General features: G+C 34.3%; 1 protein-coding gene across 1 annotated transcript in view; it reads right to left on the bottom strand.

Moving 5' to 3' along the window:
* LOC145681538 (uncharacterized) overlaps positions 1-20,161 on the bottom strand; it is a 265,950-nt gene that overhangs the window by 99,502 nt on the left and 146,287 nt on the right. The window lies entirely within an intron of this gene.

Genomic DNA, 20,161 nt, shown 5'->3' with positions numbered 1-20,161 from the left:
TTACGTGGCCATACATTACGAACACGTGCATTGAGTTTACCTTGCAATGGAAAGAAAGGTAGTTCAACAACGTGTCCATTAATAGAGTTGGTCTTCTTCCCTTATCTCCGATCATTAAGTTCGGAGGATTGTAGCGTAAACTAAAGTCACTTGTGCCTTTCAAAGTAGTATAAAACTGTTCCCGCCAATAATCCTCCCCCCCCCCCAACACACTCTTCAAAGACACACGTTGGAAAGAAAATTAAGGTTACGCCAAGAACCCTGTTTTCGGAGTGTGAAGCTGAGCTTCGACGTTTCATTACGTATGAACAAATACGAACTCGATACATTTATTTAATAATAACCAAAATAGTGGCCTCAGTGGCTCAGTGATAGACCGTTCACCTCTGGTGCATGAGGTCCCGGATTCAAACCTTGCTTCCACCAAGTGAACTTTGTGGTGAACAAACACCGTGTGAGTGGGTTTCCTCTGGGCTCTCCAGTTTCCTCCCACTTTCTTCATTACATCATTTCATTCATTTCTCATCACAGTCTCCTTAAGCCTAGCCGGCATAACCGTGGGGCATAAAACTCAAAAATTTCATTTCATTTAATAACCAAAATCACTTACTGAGGATAAATGTGATCTGTTCTATATTCTCTGTTGGTAAATGCTAGTCAGGAAGTTCTTATGTCTATTTGAGGACAAGTTGTCGAGTTTTCGTAATTTAGTAGCTTCTGTCCTTGTTTTTTGCAGTCAGATATAAATAGCTTTTGAAAACCTTTGCAGCTTTTAAAGCATTTAATAGCTTTTAAAACATTTGCAGTATTAGTATTACTTACCAATTTTTTAGCTTCAAAATAACATATATTTATAGGCACAAAATGCATATGTCATTGTAAATGTACAATAAATAATGCTTTCAGACTATTGAGGAAGCAGAAGTGTCTTTGTTCTTATATGTAAGAAAAATTATTTAAGTATGTAACATGATCAGTTAACCTCTCTCTCATTCCAACAGGTAATGGGTGATGTTCAACCTTTCATGGAAACGAGAGACCTGCAACATTCGTTGAGTGTTCGTTGTTGGCAATTACGGAATAAGGAGCTGCTTTACATACAGCTACGTTAAATAACTTTCGTCTGCCATATAGATTTTTGTGTTTCTTCCGAAAATGATCTCTAAGTGATTTGGCCCCTTGAAATTCGCGAAAGCAACCTTCATCAATACATCTAAAGACTCCATTGGAGGATATTCTGTGTTTGAGCTTTAAATGAAGGATAAGTGTTGCTACTAGCATAAAATTTGATTTGCAAATTGAACAAGCAGGCATTGTTACAAACAATTACATATAATTCATTCAATTACGTATAACGCATGGTACTGAAATAACATTTGTTTAGAGAAACGTGATTCAAGCAAGCATAAAATATCAGTAGTTGTATCTGTTTCGACCACTATTGTTTACAGATATTTCACATGTTAAAAAAAAAAAATCATATCCAACAATAGTGTATCGTCTGTTTATCGTGAGAAGTACTTATGTCATATACCGCTTTTTCCAGAAGAAGCCAAAGATGTTCCCCTTCCTTAGGGTATTCTGCGTTAAACACAAAAAAGTTTTAAAACATATGTCCACACCTTTGAGTACGTTGTCTAGCTCAGTTAAGAATAGTTTATAATTTATTTGAAAGATCTTCAATGCTGTTTGCTGGGAGTAAAATTATAACTTTTCTCACAGTTTTTTACCTTTTTTGTTATAAAGATTTATATTTGGCCTACAAATGTTATTTTATTTTCACTAACCAGTTGATACATGTTAATATCATTGTTTAATTTTGAATAGATTTATATTTGGCCTAAAAATGTTACTTTATCTTCAGTAAACAGTTAATATCGTTATGTAATTTTGTAAAGATTTATATTTGGCCTAAAATGCTATTTTATTTTCAGTCAGCAGTTGGTAAATGTTAATATCATTGTTTAATTTTGAATTTAATATTTTTGTTTAATTTTGAAGTCTGTATGACTCAGTTGCTATACTCATTTATAATAAAATTCTTGTGTAGAAAAGTATTGTATGTACATGCTTTATATCCTAAATTCGTTCTATTTTTCTCCAAAAGTTGATTTATAACTTTGTTCATATATGTGTGTACATGTATTAGAACTTCATGAAAATGTACATGTATTCATGTACATGCATGCTATTCTAGGAATAAACCGACAAGCCTCGAATATGTGTTCAGGACCTCAGTATAAGAAAACAAAGTTTATTTGCAACTTTGGTCGGAAGCGCCTAATTATGCAGATGGAACCAATTTAAGATAATTAAAGACATACAAGAGTGAAAAAATGCGTCTGAGCCGTGACTCGAACCCGGGATCTTCGTCTTACCATGCAGATGTGCTACCCAGTCCGCTCTCAGTAACAACAATACATTCTTTCACTCTTTATAACGATGCTGTTCCACAAGGTGGAAGAATGTATGGCTGTTCTGGGAGCGGACTGAATGGCGCAGTGGTAGCGCATCTGCATGGTAAGCGGGAGGTTCCGGGTTGGAATTCCGGTTCAGTTATATGTTTTTCAGTCTTTGTATATCTTTGATTTCGTGCCTACAAAGGGTCTGGTGTGACAAAATTGGTTGTTTTCTCAATTTATCAATATATTAATGTAATTATTTAAATTGATCGTAGGATACTACATTGAATAAAACAATCGAGGAACTTTGCATACGGTTGAGTACCTCGATACGAGAGGGTTGTTTTAATTTGATCCTAAACGTTTGATTACGGAAAAGTAAGTATGTTCTACTTACCTTAAATTGGCCTCATTTCTGTAATTAGGCTTTTCCAACCGAAGTCGCAAATAAACTCTTTACTTATAGTGAGGTTCTGAACACGTGTGCGATGTTTCTCGGTTGTTTTATTCATTGTAGCCACTCCTGCGAACATTTCTACTGATTATCTTAAATTGGCCCCAGTTACGTAAATATGTATTTCCGACCAAAGTCGTAGATAAACTTTTTTCTTGCATTAACATTTTAAATACGTATGCGAAGTTTTTCAGCAACTAGTTTCTAATTTATTTGAAAAATCTTCAATGTTGTTTACTGGGAGTAAAATTACAGAATAAGTTTTCTTTAAGTTCTTTACGTTTTTTCTTAAAGTTTTGCATTTGATCTAAAAATCTTACTTTCAGTACTTTAACAGATGTTAATATCATTGTTTAATTTTGAAGCCTGTATGACTCAGTTGCTGTTTTTTTTACTATTATTATTTACAGTTAAATGATTTTGTAGAAAAATGTTGTGTGTAAATTCTTTATATATTAAATAGTTCTATTTTCCTCAAAAAATTGATTTGAAACTTTGTGTACATATACATAGAGTTCTAAATTTACATGTATTCGTATACATATTTCGTATGTTGCTTCAAAGTGTATATGTAAATCTTATTTTTGAAGAAGTTCTTAGTAACTAGAATCAATAACTTCTAACTTTATATGTGGGTTACCGCAAAAGTCATGGCAATTTTTTTTTTCCTTTCTTATGATAATGGTCACGCATCAAAAACTTCTGAAATATCCAAATGAAAGGTTAGCATATACGTAAACGTTACATGTAAGGAATTGTGTAAACATACACATCTCCATCAGAATATAGCACGAGAGAAAAAAAAATAATTGTTCGTATTATGGGATGTGTATTTATATCCAATCTATACGTAATATTTACATATGTATTAACTTTCCATTTGCATGTTTAAGAATTTCTTGCTTCGTTACCATTTTTGTTAGAAAAATTTCCCATGAATTTTGTGATAACCCTCGTATTATTTTCAGTTTAGTACCTATAGCAACAGTATTTGGTAATTGGTTCCAAATGGTTTGGTCAAATTCACTAAATACGGGTTTAGTATTTGCAACCAAATTATTTGGTTCCGAGAACCAAATTTCGTTCATTTTAACCAAATTTTTGGTATTCCCAACCAAATTCTACTTGTTTGGTCATTATTTGGTCAAAATTACCAAATGAATATTTGGTACTGATAACCAAATAATAGGTTCCTGCAACCAAACAAATCGTGACCAAATGATTTCGTGCTGGTGACCAAGCGTTTGGTTGGCGCTATATTGACCAAACGATTTGGTAACCAGCACCTATTTTTTGGTCAATTTGACAAAACTTTTTTTTCAGTGTATTGTACTGCATGGGACAGAAATACGAACAATACGCAAAAATAAGGAAAAACGAGTGGATGTGGAAGAAAGTGGTTTTATCTCCTCCCCCCTTATCTCTCCAATAAAACCGGAACTCATAAGTCTGTCACTTCCAGTTGGAAAATTGAACCACTATAGTTCGGAAGTGTAGCGTAGTTGCTCAATGTGAAAAAAAGCTTCATTTCGTAAGAGTAACTTCAAAGTATATACATCTCCACTAGTCTAGTGTGTACCTTAGCGCGCATGCACAAGGTTCCGGTTAGATCCCCAATAGGGGAACATTGAACGTACTACAATGGTTAGATCGTTTGTGCCTATAGCTTTTATATGTACTTTGGGCATTATCTAATCTAATGCTTAGATACAATAAATATTTAAAGAAAACATTTGCACCATTCATGTGACTGTAAACTTCCTTTTTAAAAACGTATTTCCTGAAATATGATAAAGAAAGGCATCTGCACTCTGATCTTTTGGTCTGGACATTTTCAAAGCATTTTAAAGATGTATCTGTGTGTTAGCTATATGCTTTTTAAAGCATATTATATAACCTATATGGTCATATTGACTGTATACGATTTGCTTATAATCTCAAACGACCAACTCCATACTACAGAAAGCTGGGCCTTTTTAAACTTGCCGATAGATGTGATTTGCATCGACTCACACTTCTCTTTAAGACTTTGCGCTTTCAACAACCTTCCTACTTATTTCAACGTTTGCAACCACTAAATGCTCACCACGATCACAATACAAGTTCAGGTGTAAATAAACTACTTTCTCTTCCCCCACATTCATCAAAATTCTACTCGAATGCGTTCTTTGCATCCACTATCCGTGCGTGGAATGACCGTCCATCTTACACAAGACAATCTCAGTCAATCAACCTATTTAAGAAGTCGGTTGAGCAGATCCTCCATAAGTCTACTAAGCAGAGGCTTACTAATATCTATATAAAAAAATGCTAGTTTTTATACTTCCTACCTTTTATTTCTTTTGTTCACTAAATGAATGTGACTATATTATGTGATTATTTGTAGTAATCTAAGTAATCTATGAGTGCATGTGATGTGATGTGCGCGTGTGTTTGTACGTATGATTGGGAGTGTTTTATATATTTTATACATATTTTCTAATTATTATTGTATCACGAATCATGATACTATTGTATTGCATGGTCAAGTGGGAGACAAGGCAGGAGCCTTAACTTCGCCATGTAAAATAAGACTAAATAAATAAATAAAGAAATATTATGGAGCACAAATGGAAAAGCACATAAGTGTATGCCTATATTACCAAATACTTCACGAGTAGTCTTACATTACTGACACATTGATCATTTTTCTGCAATATCTTAAAACCAGTCATTTAAACAACACATAAATTAACATAGAGATCCATCTCTACTCACATAAAGATCCACATCTCTAATAATATTACCGATGATAACTCCTTTTTTTTTCACAAAGGGTTTGCAAATCAATTTCTGATTTTGGCCAACACTCAAAATTTTTATTTTAGTTTGTGGGAATCGGCATAGTAATTATAATGGGTTTCCACATTTTTCATGTCGCGTTCAGTAACGCATATTTACCAAGACCAGTTCGGAATGAAGTGTCTAACTTTTCTAGATTACTTAATTAACTTTAAAATGTTTTATGCTTGGTATAAATGAGATGTACAGAAAAGAAATTGCTTGTAAGCAACATTGTCATATAAAACTAATTCCAGTATGAAAACAAGGTGCAGCTGATATTGCCTCTCATTCCCTTGCAGTTTGCGTCAACACAACACAAAATTAGCATTCTAGTTTGCGGTAATCGTCATAGCAGTCATGATTGTTTTCCAATTTTTTTTTTTCGCTGCGATACGCAAATATTGAGAAGACTAACACAAAATGTGGACAATACTTGCCTCAAATCTCAAGAATTTTCTTGAATTCCAAGTTGACCATTATAGCTATTCTTTCTCCCCAGCAAATCTTATGTCACTGTCATATTATATATATATATATATATATATATATATATATATATATATATATATATATATATAGAGAGAGAGAGAGAGAGACGGATGTGTGTGTGTGAAACTCAAGGAGGGGCAATTGTCTCCCGTGCCCCTAAATGACGCCTCCTCGGCTGCCATTTATTTAGATGACGTCGTACATGGCGAAAGAAATTAGTTATTATATATAGGCGTTCAGATCTCCACATACAGCAGATGAACGTATGTAACTTACAGCTGACTTATGGAAGATTGTTAGATGACAGTCTTCCTGCAGGTTTATGATTTAATATCTAAGTGGGAAAAGGCAGTACGTATATAGCATACACATAAAATATAGGCTACTCCATTCAGATTTACGAAGTAAACATAGGTATTCCGTATTTTTCTTAAATATAAGAGTATCCGGATAACTCATTTATTTCAGTGTTCTTAACGAGCCTTCCATCAACTGATTACAACAATTCATCAAAGGATTTCACTGACATGCAATAGTATTGGAAGAATTTATATCCGTACTTCCGGTGCTCCGTGAACATTAAATGAAACTGGCCAGTTGAGAGCCGATTTGGCAAGGAAGGATGAGTTTTCCATTCTAAGCACTCGGTTACTAGGACAAGAGCGCCGCCTGTACATTTCATTTGCACTATGTGCAAATTCATGACGGGTAAAGAAAAAAATATTTTACTGCCCCAAAAAATTAATCCAAATGTCCGTAAAACATGCCTTATTGTCTAGTTACGGAGCTAGTTTCGTGTTACCACTGCTGTGTATTTGGCGTTCTTGTAATCAGATAAAATAACGCCAACTTTACCGCGTTACTAACCCAAATTTAAAGTTCCTGTATTGGCCAGGCCTTAGCTCAATGATTTATATGAGCAATTTTTCTGTGTATCATAATTTCAGATTTTACCAGCAGAGGAAAGGCTATCCACCGACATAAAAGTTTCGCGTTTTTTAGTAGCATATTAGCATTCAACTTATTAAAAAGCATGTTTCTCAAACACGGAGGGAGGCAACTGTCTTCCTCTGTCCTCCCAAAATAACACCCTTGGATTTCCTACAAATGGATTGTAATCTTAATATTTTGATTTTGTTATCATATACGTCTATACCTAAATACCCATTACTTCGTGAAAATTATATTATTGAATATTTAAAAAGTATTTTTAATTTAAGGACTATTGAATTTACATATAAGCAAATTAAGTTTTAAAAAACAAGGGACATTTAACTCGCACGAAGAAGAAATCGGCATAGAATTACATCCACTAAAATTCCTGTTTATTTTCAGGAAAAAAGGAAAAGGATTTCGTATATTAATCAATGTTCTAAAGCAACAAAGATGGCGCAGGTCAAAGCTCAATGCCGTTAATGTACATATGTTTCCCAGTCTGAGCTTTCCAAAATACTGGGTATAAGTTCTGTATGTGCTAAACGCTTTTAAGCATAGTATTTCAACATTGTAAGCGGTGTTTTCCGTTTACATTCATGTAAGTTCAAATTATGTAAACACTCGTTGATTAATTTTTTCTTTTAACATTAATACACGTAGTGAAATCGGTTTCTTGCATAAACGAAGGTAATGTTGATACGAATTTGAAAGTTTTAAATTTCAGAAACATTAATTTCAGTATCCATTTCTTGTTAAGTGAATGACATGACTCTCATCACTGATAAAGTGAAAACAACAGAATTTGCATCGTTTTTTGAAGAGGTTTTTACCTCTAACTTTTGCACATCCTCGTCAACATATCGAAGTAGAGGAAAATCAGCAGTTACTATAACCATAGTTTGGGGCTCTACTCGAAGAACTCACAGTACCAATTAAACCTGAGGATAGACTCTATGTAACAGACACAATACCTCACCCGCCGCAGACTCCATCTGCTATCCTCAATTTTCACAGGCGCCACCTATATTTCATACGCTGCTTGCCTTTCTCTGTATCAACATCCTCACAACAGGATACTTGCTTGCTAAACTCAGCGTCTTCTTAAAACCACAGGAAGATCCAACATTACTTACCGCCTATAGACTCATTAGCCTAACTACAGTCTTCAGTAAAACATTTTAAGGGGATCCCGGCTTTTCGGGTTTTTTTTTAGACTTTCAGTGAAGCAGCTACTGCATTGTCACTATTTATCCTAGGATCATGGTTCATACATCATTCTCTTCAGAATGGAACCGGCTTTCAAATGGTACCACTTCCATGCTCATACCATATACCAGGAGAGGGAAAAATGATGTCAAAGGGAAAATTTTGGAAAGAAATTTTTTCACACTTTGGGCCCCTCCGGAACGGCCCTGTGTGAACATAGAGATCTAAAGAAAATCTGATAAATAGTACTTGGTATACTAAATGTGTGTACCAAATTTTAAGTTTCTATCTTGAATACTAAGGGCGGGAAAATTTTTTTAAAAATTCCCACAATGCCCCAAATTACCGCAAAACACCATGATCTCAGGTAAAAAATTTCCTGAGACATCCCTGATTACCCTAGGGTCATGTTTTGCCCATCATTCTCTTCAGAATAAAACTGCGTTTCAGACGGTATGACTCACTTGTCTCCATCATGTATCTCAGGCGGGAAATCCCGAAAAAGGGATTTTTGGGGTAAAACTATCCCTTTTTCTACGCTTTGCCCCTCTGGATCCCCCCTGTTTTAACTCAGAAATCTGAAAAAAAAATCTGGTAAATACTACTCGGTGGACTGAATGTTAGTGCAAAATTTCAATCTTCTACGTGCAAAAATAAGCCCTTGTCCATCCAGCTATGGGCATATCCTATCTAGCTTCTTTTTCAGCACATCCAGTTCTATGATCGCCTCCAAATCTTAGAGCCCCATGCGTTACGTTTTACCTATTCACTACATCTACGAACCCCAAACGCAGAAGTATATCATCATACATCAATGCCTCTTCTAACATTAAATGAATCATTATGGTTATCCTCCTCTGGACCATTTCCTTGCAATGTATAAAAGAGAAAGCAATTCAGATGACTATAACCCAGAACGTCGAATATATCACAGACCACATTTCAAATTTATTTATAAATCAGGTGCGAATCCAGAGAAAAATGTTCTTGCAGGGGCTCTGAGGCCGGCGGATCCAATGCTACAAGACACTACGTATATGTATAAAATTGAGCTGTGTTATTCTAAATCCGAGAAAACGAATCCGAAAGTAATTTTCAATTACCAAGTACTTACATTTATATTCTTAGGGAAAAATGATGGAAATAAGTTGTTTTATGAGGGAAGGAACAGTACAGATGCAGTGTAAGATCAAATATTTAGTCTATATCAATCATTTTTCTGTTCAAGCAAGTATAGTTTAAATAAGAAAATGTATAAGTGTGTATTGAGGTATTGTAGTTCGACAGGATCCGGATCCCCCACTCAGGTGCAGACAAAACACATGTATAATAAGGAATAGTGAAACTTGGGGTCCAAACATGGTGCTCTCCCCCTTCCATGGATTACAAGGATATTGTATATCTGATCTATAAATTACTTCCATTTTTAATTGTAGCTATTTTGGGCAACGGTGCTTAAAAGTGTAGAATATGTTATGAAGAAGAAGAAAAAATGTAAAAAATATGTTGAGATAGATTGATGTTCATGTAATGGTAGTTATTATAGCTAGAGATAGTTCAACAAAAAAGATTATTATTCATAAAGTTTTGAGAATAAAAGTTAGTTGTTCTATATACGTATTTGACGAACCTAATTTCCAAGGTATGCAATTGTTAGTTTTTACAATTAAGTGTCAAAATTAAAGTACCGAATCGTGTTGACTTACTCGAACTGTGAGCAAATATATGTAACAAAAAGGGAATCTTAAATAACGTTACGGGATGCATCCCTCATGTGAATTAATTTTACCACATTCATGATCGAGACTCCATGTAAATTCAGTTCCAACGGTCTCACCTCCGAAAACAGCAAAAACAGCGTAGATAGATACTCAAAGCCCTTAATACATTCATGAATAATAATCATAATTTCTGTTTGCGCTAAACATTTTCAAATGTGGGTCACCTGTCGCTACCTGTTACCGCTTTTGTTCTGTGGCAATCAACGTTGAAACCGGAAGAGCTTGCGTATAGCCCGCTCCCCCCAGTTCTTTGTCACCAGAACTGGAAGAGTCACTACTACTGTTACTGCTACTACTGCTACTACTACTACTACTGCTGCTGCTACTACTACTACTACTATCGCTATTACTACTACTACTACTCCTACTGCTGCTACTACTACTTATATCGAGAACAGAACCCAATCAACCCCTGCGAGGCTTCTAACCCGTTCCTACTACTACTACTACTACTACTACTACTACTACCGCTACGCTACTACTACTACCACTGCTTATACTAAAGCTTCCTTACAACAAGATTTAATTTTAAATCTATATAACATGCGACTCCGATTCATTATGAACTAATATGAATCGTTAGAATAAGTACGATTCGTTAAAAATCACTGGGGGGAGCGGGCTATACTCAACCACCGGAAGTATTCTGCTACTTTCGGTTTGAGTATAGGGTTAATAGATGTCATAGAATTTATTCTTAGCATGCTGTATCGGTTAAAAAAAAAAAAAAAAAAAGGCTTTTCAATAATTCTCTTCGATATTTCTCTGATATCTTCTGAAACTCAGACGGACATATCTGTTCTATTCGTATAATACTTAAGATACTTACGCATAGCATAGTTTAGAAGTCCAATAATTGATTCGTTAGAGTAGTTTATCCTAAACTTGTTCATCTGGCGCTACCATTCGTGAAACCTCAATGCTTTACATCTTGCCTCTCGCTGGTCTGAGATACAGTATCGAATTCTCAAATCTTCAATAATAATAATAATAATAATAATAATAATAATAATAATAATAATAATAATAATAATAATAATAATAATAATAACAGCAAATTGAGATCAAAAGAAATCCATGGAGTCTTTAAGAATTACCTAGAAGACCCTGATACAGAAAAAACTGCAATGAAATGGCTGGCTCAAGGAAACTATCATATAATCTTCCGGAACAGTAGTCTTTAAGGGGGTAGACTACTAAATATTTTTCAAAAACTAACAATTTTTCTTTTGCCAGTTTTTCGTAAGTGAAAAGAGATCATGAAATGTAAATTACTTCAGTAATAGATAATGTTATTCTATACCCAAAAATATGAGTCGGAAGAATTTTCAGTGTTGCCATCCATAGAAATTACAGTGTGACCAGAATTTGAATTACCCCAAAATCTAGGTTATGGCAGCGACTGGAAAAATGAACTCAATGGCAATTGGTGACTTATCATACTGTCTGTGTTCATTGTTAATTACTGTTTAAATAATATTTGTATTTTAATTCTACTGTTTGTTAAAATTATTTATTTTGTACTCTTTTTTACAAAATAAATACAAAATTACTATCATTAAAATAGACCAATAAGTAACTCTCATAGATGTATCAGTGTCATTGACTCACAGTATATGTATTATCTGTCACAATAGAAGATGTATGTTTTAGTATATTCTGCCCCTTAGTATGAGAATGAAGTAGTTACGCTCCCTTTCTACCACCTCGCCATTTAAATAAACGTTTTAAAGGTTTTAAAGTTCCAATCCCTAACAAAATCGATAAATCGATATTATTTTTATCTTTGCAATTCACACAAGACACTATAGAATATCATAAAACTTAATAAAAAGAAGAAAATAAGAATACGTTCGTTTACAGCTTGAAACTTACCTCTATTAGCCGTATACTTACAGAGTACACGAGTTTTCCTACATGTTGTTCCGTGGCTCATTAGATTCGTACATTTCTTTGTTCATTGATCAAATAGGACAATAGTAAAAAGAAAAATATGGTTACAATTTTAGGTGTGATCCGGCATTCTGCAGTTTTTTTTTGTTTTTTTTTTGCGTGTGTGTGTGTGTGTATGTGTGTGTGTGTGTGTATTTGTGTATGTCAAGTGAAGAGGGTGAATTAGGTGTTTACAAGCGTAAAGACCGTTCTAGATTTTTGTATTAATAAAAACTATGTACAGATTTTTAACTGAAAACTAAATTGAGTTCTCTACAAATTATACACTATAAACAGCTGTGGTAAATGAGATGGATTTCAGTTATTTTGTGTGTGGATAGCACATTGGCTTCCATTATCTTTATTTCTAGAACCAAATATAACTAAAATATGTTTTCTTTAGAAATAAGATATTCATATTTAGTTCTAAACAAAACAGAAAGCATAGTTTAACATGTCACTATGTCTTTCCAATTTATTACATAACTAGAACTCGTGTCTCACTCTTAATAGAAACAGTTCTTACTCACGATATTTAATTTAACGTCTCTTTGTAACAACATTGTAATATTTGTAATTATGAATGTAGTTTATTTCTGTCAGTAGCTGCCGCCGTCCTTACTCGCTCTTCTTGTCCTCCCAAGTTTAGGTACCAATGCCCTAGAGCAGTGTTTCTCAACCGCTGTGTCGCCACTCATTGGTGTGTCGCGAATATATGTCAGGTGAGGCGCGAGATTTAAATGTCTTCTAAGATCTTCCGCAAAGAAATTAGCTTTAGAAAGCAATAAAAATCTTATCGTCAATCGACTTGATTTCACCTTGTCTTCCAAGTTTAAAACTGAAAAGTTTAATTTTAACGCTGTTCATGTTTCTTTGGAAAGAAACTCAGAATATGAGAGTATGTCTGTGAAGAGTTCGTTCACAGATGGATATGCTTTGCAAAAATCGCCAGGATCTCACTAGTTTTAAGTTTGATGTCTTTTTATATTTCTGATGGTAATATTTCTTTCTCATATTCCTGCTTAAGAGTCATAAGTTTCTTTTATGTTAATATATTTCTATTCAAGAGTCTTACGTAATTTGCTTGTAAAATTTGTATCTCATAGTCATTCCAATAATGAAAAGATGTATGTATTTTTGTATGTGTGCTTTTCTGCATCTAGGAGAGAAATCACATGCAGGAGTGTGGCAAAAGTTTGATACCCGGTACCTACTTTGGCGTGCCCTAATGGAAAAAAGTTGAGAAACACTGTTCTACAGAATCGGAGATTTTACTGGCTTCATGTCACTTCATTTTCATTTATCATTATTTTTCTTTTTTAAATCACGTATTACGTACATCTAGTGGTATGTCATGTTAACAAAGGAGATCAAATAAAGGAAATGATAGTGCAAATTATTATTAACGTATTTAATTGAAAATAAGACCGGGCTTTTGCCGAAAGGATGGATTAGGACTTATTTTTAGGATACACTGTATTGTCAACTGGAAGCATAACTGGTTTGCCCTCTAATCATCGAGAGAGACGCCCAAAGTAACTTTTGTTGTGAGGCTTGGAATAGAGCAAGCGGAATTTTAGGTAGTTTGAATTTCGATATATGGTACAAGGATCTTTTTTGAACGTATATAGAAGGATGTGGGGCTGATTAGAGATGCAAAGTGTTTATTAAAATTAAATTGAAAAACAACAAAATTGAAAGGTGTAATATACCTGGTTGGTTGGATTTGAGTTTAACGATTCGTTTAGCACTGAAGATTATGAGCTTAGACGAGACGTTTGAGGAAGCTTAACGTTGGACCCTAACCATATGAACTTCTCGCCGCGAATTGGCTTCTTTTCTTTTACGTGTTGTAATTAGTGATTATTTCAGGGAGCGTACATCACTCACGACATTGTTTCTTGTAATTAATTCATCTAAACCAGTGACGGTTAAATGGTGGCCCTCGGGCCTCATCCTGAATAAAAATAAAATGTGTATGATTTGTTCCATTACTTTCTATTCCACGCGTAGTAAGAAGCGACCATTATGATATGGCTGAATCGAGACTTCATTTTTAACTGTGAAAATATTTTCTTTAACCTTTTGGTTACCAAACCCATTCTGCAAGATAAGGGTGTTGGTTCCGAAAAGATTTCTAGAAAAATGCAAGTTTCATAGAGTTATTTTCTCAGGCCATAATTGTCCTAGACTAGTGGTTCTCAACCTAATTCCTATTACAACCCCCATTTTATCACATCCTCTTGCCAGCAATTTCCTTATAATTTCTGGTTTGTAATAAACTTGTGTGGGATTTCTAATATAACTATTACCGAGATCTCACGATATCCATCTATTTCTATAATTGTAGAGCCCATTTCTTGTATATAGTGGATACAGTAACTTCCTTAAAAGCGAATGGATTAAAACCAAATTTGATCACTTTATTCATATTACAAATTTCTTATCCGACCCCTCATACTGGTTCAAAATGGAGGTTGTTTGAAAATTTTTAAAAGTTCATAACTCCCTTAATTTGGGGTCATATGTTAAAATAAAGTGATTTATAATTTTGGTTTAATATAATTGTAATGTTCCTTTTTTTGTAAATTGTGTATTTTGTTAAGATTACAATACTAACAATTATTTAATTGTGGGTTAAATGAGTTGGTCGCAAAGGACACATTCTTTCCTGGTAGTAAACTATTTGTAGTTGCCGGCAATAAACATCCTTGGGATTACGATTTAGAATTCTAATGTTAGCCCGTCATGTATGAGTGATGACGTCAAACGCCGATCACACTATCCGATGAAAGGGAAGGTAAAAACGGCCTGGGACCTGTATGTCAGGTGCCATCCCAACATTTGCCTAGTGTGACAGAGGAAAGTCTCACTAAGGAAAGCTGGTCTGAAACAGCTTTTATATTTTTCGACCGAGCGTTCCCACCGGGAATCAAATCTGGGACGAATCGTACCAAAGCCAAGAGCGTTAGCGGCGACGCTATGCGCGGCCACATACCAGATTCTGCTCTCTGGCTTAGTTACTACGATTATACATATAACAGTGTTGCCACAGTCCTAGCTCTGGAGTGGGCTGAAAAATAGTACCAAATTGAAACAAAAAGGGCTGAATTCATTTTTTGTCAAAAAGTAAAGTATTTATACCCACTTATGATCGTCCCTGATCTAACTTTAGGCTTACATATAAAATTTGTTACAACGCGTCGATATAGATCTATAAAACGCAGAAATGTTCAAGTATCTTTATATTCGTCAATATCGCGTCACTAGTAAACAACTTAGCCGGGTAAGCCAGCAACTACGTCAATGTATTTTTTCGTGCTATTGAGTACCGTGTCGTTGTGGGGCGAGCGGCGCGACGGCCACGGGCGCTGAATTATGGGAGCACAAAATTCGGAAGGAAAAAGAATATATAATATATATATATATATATATATATATATATATATATATATATATATATATATATATATATGGGAAGAAAAAGTAATAAAAAGTGCCCCAAATCAAGGAAAAGCAGGGTTTATTTTTAAAAAGTTTATTACGCTTCGCGGCTGGTCTATCGACCTCACTCATATGTACAGGGCCGCCGTCATATATTCTCGCCCCAGGCGCTGATTTTCGACGGCACGGCACTGGTGCTATTATCGTTTTGGTGTAGCATCTGTGCAAGGATACATAAATTATAAACTTACTTGAGCACACGCGGGTATTCTTCAGAATATGCAACACTTGATGCAACGTGTGTGTGCTTCTTTCTTTTTTAAGATTTCAAGCTAAAATTTTCACCACACTGCTTGTTTCTCGTCTCCTTCATGCGCCGCGTGGATGCGCCCATCTAGCGTCATTTGTTTCCCGGTATAGTTCGAATTACGAATTTTCCACAAAAAAGTTCGTTGTGTTATGCGGTGTAACGTCACGGAATGAATATTCAACAGCATTTCTTAAGAGTCCAATACACAGTATGAGTAACGTGAAATGTGGGAAAAGTTTTATTGACACTTTTGAAAATGTGACATGTGTATTTCTTAAATGGTGCTGAATTGGGTAGAATTGTACCAACTTTTTCACAAAAGGGGCTGAAAATGCCAGCGTAGTACCAACGGGACGATGAATGATATACGTTGTTATAATATGCTAATACAGTTATATTAAATTTAATGGCAATAATTATTTATTTTCTTTATTATTATTTTTTTTTAAACTGCAATTTCATGTAAACTATAGTATAAACATTAGTCAGAGCACGATACAGGTAAATGTTGTAACTTGTTCTGGACAACTCACTGAATATTACATTAGAGATTCGCTTAATTCAAGTGATTAAAACGAAATTTTGCTCATCTAATAATGATTTTCAATGTTCTCAAAAGTTGGAAAAACAAAAGAAAATAAAAAATTACTTTTAAATTTCCACCTAGGGAGCAGAACAGTAATGTTATTATCAATAGGGTTATAAGGGAAGTCAAGAAACAATAAAATCACTCGAAAACAGAGTTTGGCCGTCCTAGCGAAAGAAAATGTAAGATAGGTATTTAACAGAATTTTTAGTGATAATTGCTACGACTTCAATAAAAGCGTTAAAAAGCAGAAAATAATAATAATAATAATAAGTAAGCGCTTAAAAGATACAAAAAGTCATTACTATCATCTATAACAAGAAATGAAGTCTGTGATAAATTAATAACTAGATCTAATATAAAATTAGGGTAAATGTTTAGCAGAATTGATCAAGAAATACTTTTAAAAAATGCAAAATTTACATGAGAAATGGAAGATGCAAGTACTTACACCTAATATAACCTAACCTAGGGTGACCAAATCGTGAACTATAAAAAACGGGCCAACTTTTTACTTCTGGGTAGTTAATCCCCTAAATATATATTTTTGCCTCTCCGTTCTCCCCCCCCCCTCTCTCTCTCTCTCTGTCTGTCTGTCTCTCTGTATCTCTCACAAAAAGGGCACATTTACACTTTTTCGTTTTAAAACCTATTGAAAAGGTTGTGGAATTAATTAAATAACAAGTAACTATCAGCAATTAACAAAAAGTAAAATTTTGGAAACTACTAAAATATATGAAACATTCATCAATATTTATCAATCAACAAAATCTGTCACCGGCTGAATTTATTACAAACTATTCTCAGCATGGGATTCAAACTCCATTTATTTGCTTTTTCTTACTTTTAAACATTATTTCACTTACAACTAGTTTTCTTTCTACTTTCACTTTTATAAAATCACGGAAACACTGTACTGTATTGATGACAGCGCCTCAGTTTTCCACCGCCCGAAACAGAGATTACAAACAGTTTGTTTCTCACAAGACTTTCAGCCCCTTGCACTGTCGTCTGCGGAGTGGGAGTCTTGGAGGAAAACGGTGCAGCCACCACATCTAATATCGCAAACGTCGTAATGACGTTGCTCAATAATTAGACATATTCCAATATAATCATATAGCTTAGAAAATAATAATATAAATTAGGAAATTTTAGATTGGAAAGTTTTTTGTATCTAACGTACGTAAATACGGGACATTTTGAGGTCCCGGAAAAGTTTATCGGGTCACCGGGAATGGTAGTGAAAAAATAGGCCAATCCCGTTTTTACTGGACGGTTGGTCACCCTAACCTAACCAAATCTAACCTAAACTAAAGTAACTTAAACTAACCTCAACTAACCTATTTTAATATTAATAGAAACAAGTGAAATTCTATCATTTTTTAAGAAAATTATGCTGGACTCCTACACTAATATAAACTAACCTAACCTAACAGAAAATAACCTAAACTAACCTAAGATAACCTAATATGAACAGAAACTATCGAAATTGTAACACAGTTTAGAAAAATTGCTGGACCCCTTCTGCTAAACATTGTCCAAAATTAGTTTCTATGATAATTTTATGAAGCATTAATTTATATGTCTTAGCGCATGCTTCACTTTTTAAAAATAGATAATAGTAATGAATGACTTACTACTTTCAAGCGCTTTATTATTTTTATTATTATCTGCTTTTAATCTCTTTTGTTGAAGTCGATTAGTTGTTTTTTTTTTTAAAAAAAAAAGTGGTTTTTATCTTCTGGTTTTCGTGCGTTATTAAATCAGTTATTTTTGTTTTAAGTTTATTTAATTTTTCGATATTATGATATGTACAGGGTGGACCAATTATCTTGATACGTCCTTTACTTTTATACCTTACGTAGAAGCATGTGAAAAAAAAATACAACTTCGTGTTGAGTTGAAAATACTGTTAATCTTTGGTATCACAAAAAATGCCAAACAATCTCTTCCTTGTCGATATTTGCATGGTACAAACAGTGGCGGACTCAGAAGGTAAAAACTAGCGGGGTTACAGATAGAAACTGATTATTGTGAAGTGACTGTGTATTAGAAGTAACTGTGAATTTAATTCTCTAATTTGTATTATTTTATTAAATTGCATTATCAACGACAGAATTATGAACTTTTGAAAATTCATCGGAAGGAAACTTTGATCAAGATTGTACATTCTCAGACAGCTTTTGTAAACGCATATTTGTTAATAAACACGACTAGTTTCCTCATTCCATTATGGTAGGTATTCATGAGTTTACTATAATATAGCAAATGTAATATAAATAATATAAACTAACCTAACAAAATGTGTTTACAACTGTCCAAGGACGCGTACAGAAAGCATTTCTTGCATGTAGATCCGTTATGATTCAAGAAAAGGTAGACAAAGTACTGTGACGCCATGTGAGCTTGGAGTATTTTGTAAGTATAAGTAAAATGCAAGACAGATTCGTAACACGGGACACATAGAAAGCTCCTAAGATGGAACTGTGTGCCGTCTTAGAAATAGTAGAAACGATCGTACTAGCATATGACAACAGAAATAGAAATGTATCCTTTAGTAACCCGTTATAGGAAAATATTTATTCCTTAATGGAGACGAAGCAACAGCTACGAGGTACACTCAAGATATAGCCTAACACCTCCATTTTTTTCTTCAGGACTCGTAACAGATAGGAACGTGCTCTTTGTTTTAAAATACGTGAGGACTCGTTATTAATGAGTGACAGGGATGGCAACACTGTACGACACACAGAGCTCTAGTGGCAGCCAGTGATGCCAATTTAGCCTATTTTTGGCTAAATCTAGTAGGCCTATATTTGGGGAGGCATTTAGCTATACAAATCTACGAAATGCTTATAGCTTTAAATATAGCTTATTTTATGAGACTCTTTTGCCATTTTTAGCTTTTTTTATTAGCCGTTAAATTAATACTAAAAGTACTTTTTATTTGAAAATAAAATGTAATTTTTTCAAAAATAACCTATTTGCCATTATATATTATAGTATTAATTGATTTCTCTAGACAGAAAGTATTTTATTACGCAACAAACACTTGTGTTTCATTCTTCTTCTCTCTCGCCACCTACAGATTTACAACTATTTAATAATACCTATCGATTCAGAAAGAATTTTAATGTCGCTCCCGTAACGGCCCTGTTTGCTACTTTTTAATTATTTAACTTTTCGCATTTCATTGCCAGAATGAAAGTTTTCTAACACAAATTTAGGAAACTGTTCGGTACTTCAAGTCACAGAAACTGTTTTTGTTTATTAAGGGAAACAAATAGGATTGTTCCTAAACTCTCAATGGAATCATGATGATTCATGTGGATGTACAGAGAAATAAAAAGTGTTTGTAAGGGTTAGACATGCCGAAAGAAGTAGTACGTACTGAAAATCGTTATAATGGCAGTCTACACAAACACAACCAATCCATAATCCAACGATGGTGTATCCAGTTCCGGGTTCCAGTGCCTCGGCTAGCTGCGACGTGATCGATGATGACTTTTTTCAATATAGCTGTTGACTTTCACAAATCAGATGAGTTGTTGATGGATTTTGTTGTAATTTAGAGTCATGTATGTTGCTTGTTAATCTTCAGCGAATAAAATTCAACATTTTAAATTTTACTATAACTCACTTATAATCATAAACATAAAAAAAGGATAGTGGCCTCGCGTAGCGTAGTCGCTAAGGCTCTCGCCTTTGGGTTCGATTCCCGGTGGGGGCACTCGGTCGAAAAAGTGTAAAACGCTTTTTCAGGCCAGCTACCCTGAATGAGGTTTTCTTCATTCACAC

Source organism: Thermobia domestica, chromosome 3 (genome assembly GCF_964235325.1).
Source record: "Thermobia domestica chromosome 3, izTheDome1.hap1.1, whole genome shotgun sequence".
Classification (NCBI taxonomy): domain Eukaryota; kingdom Metazoa; phylum Arthropoda; class Insecta; order Zygentoma; family Lepismatidae; genus Thermobia; species Thermobia domestica.
The sequence above is the reverse complement of the archived record's forward strand: the minus strand, read 5'-3'. Positions and strand labels throughout refer to the sequence as shown.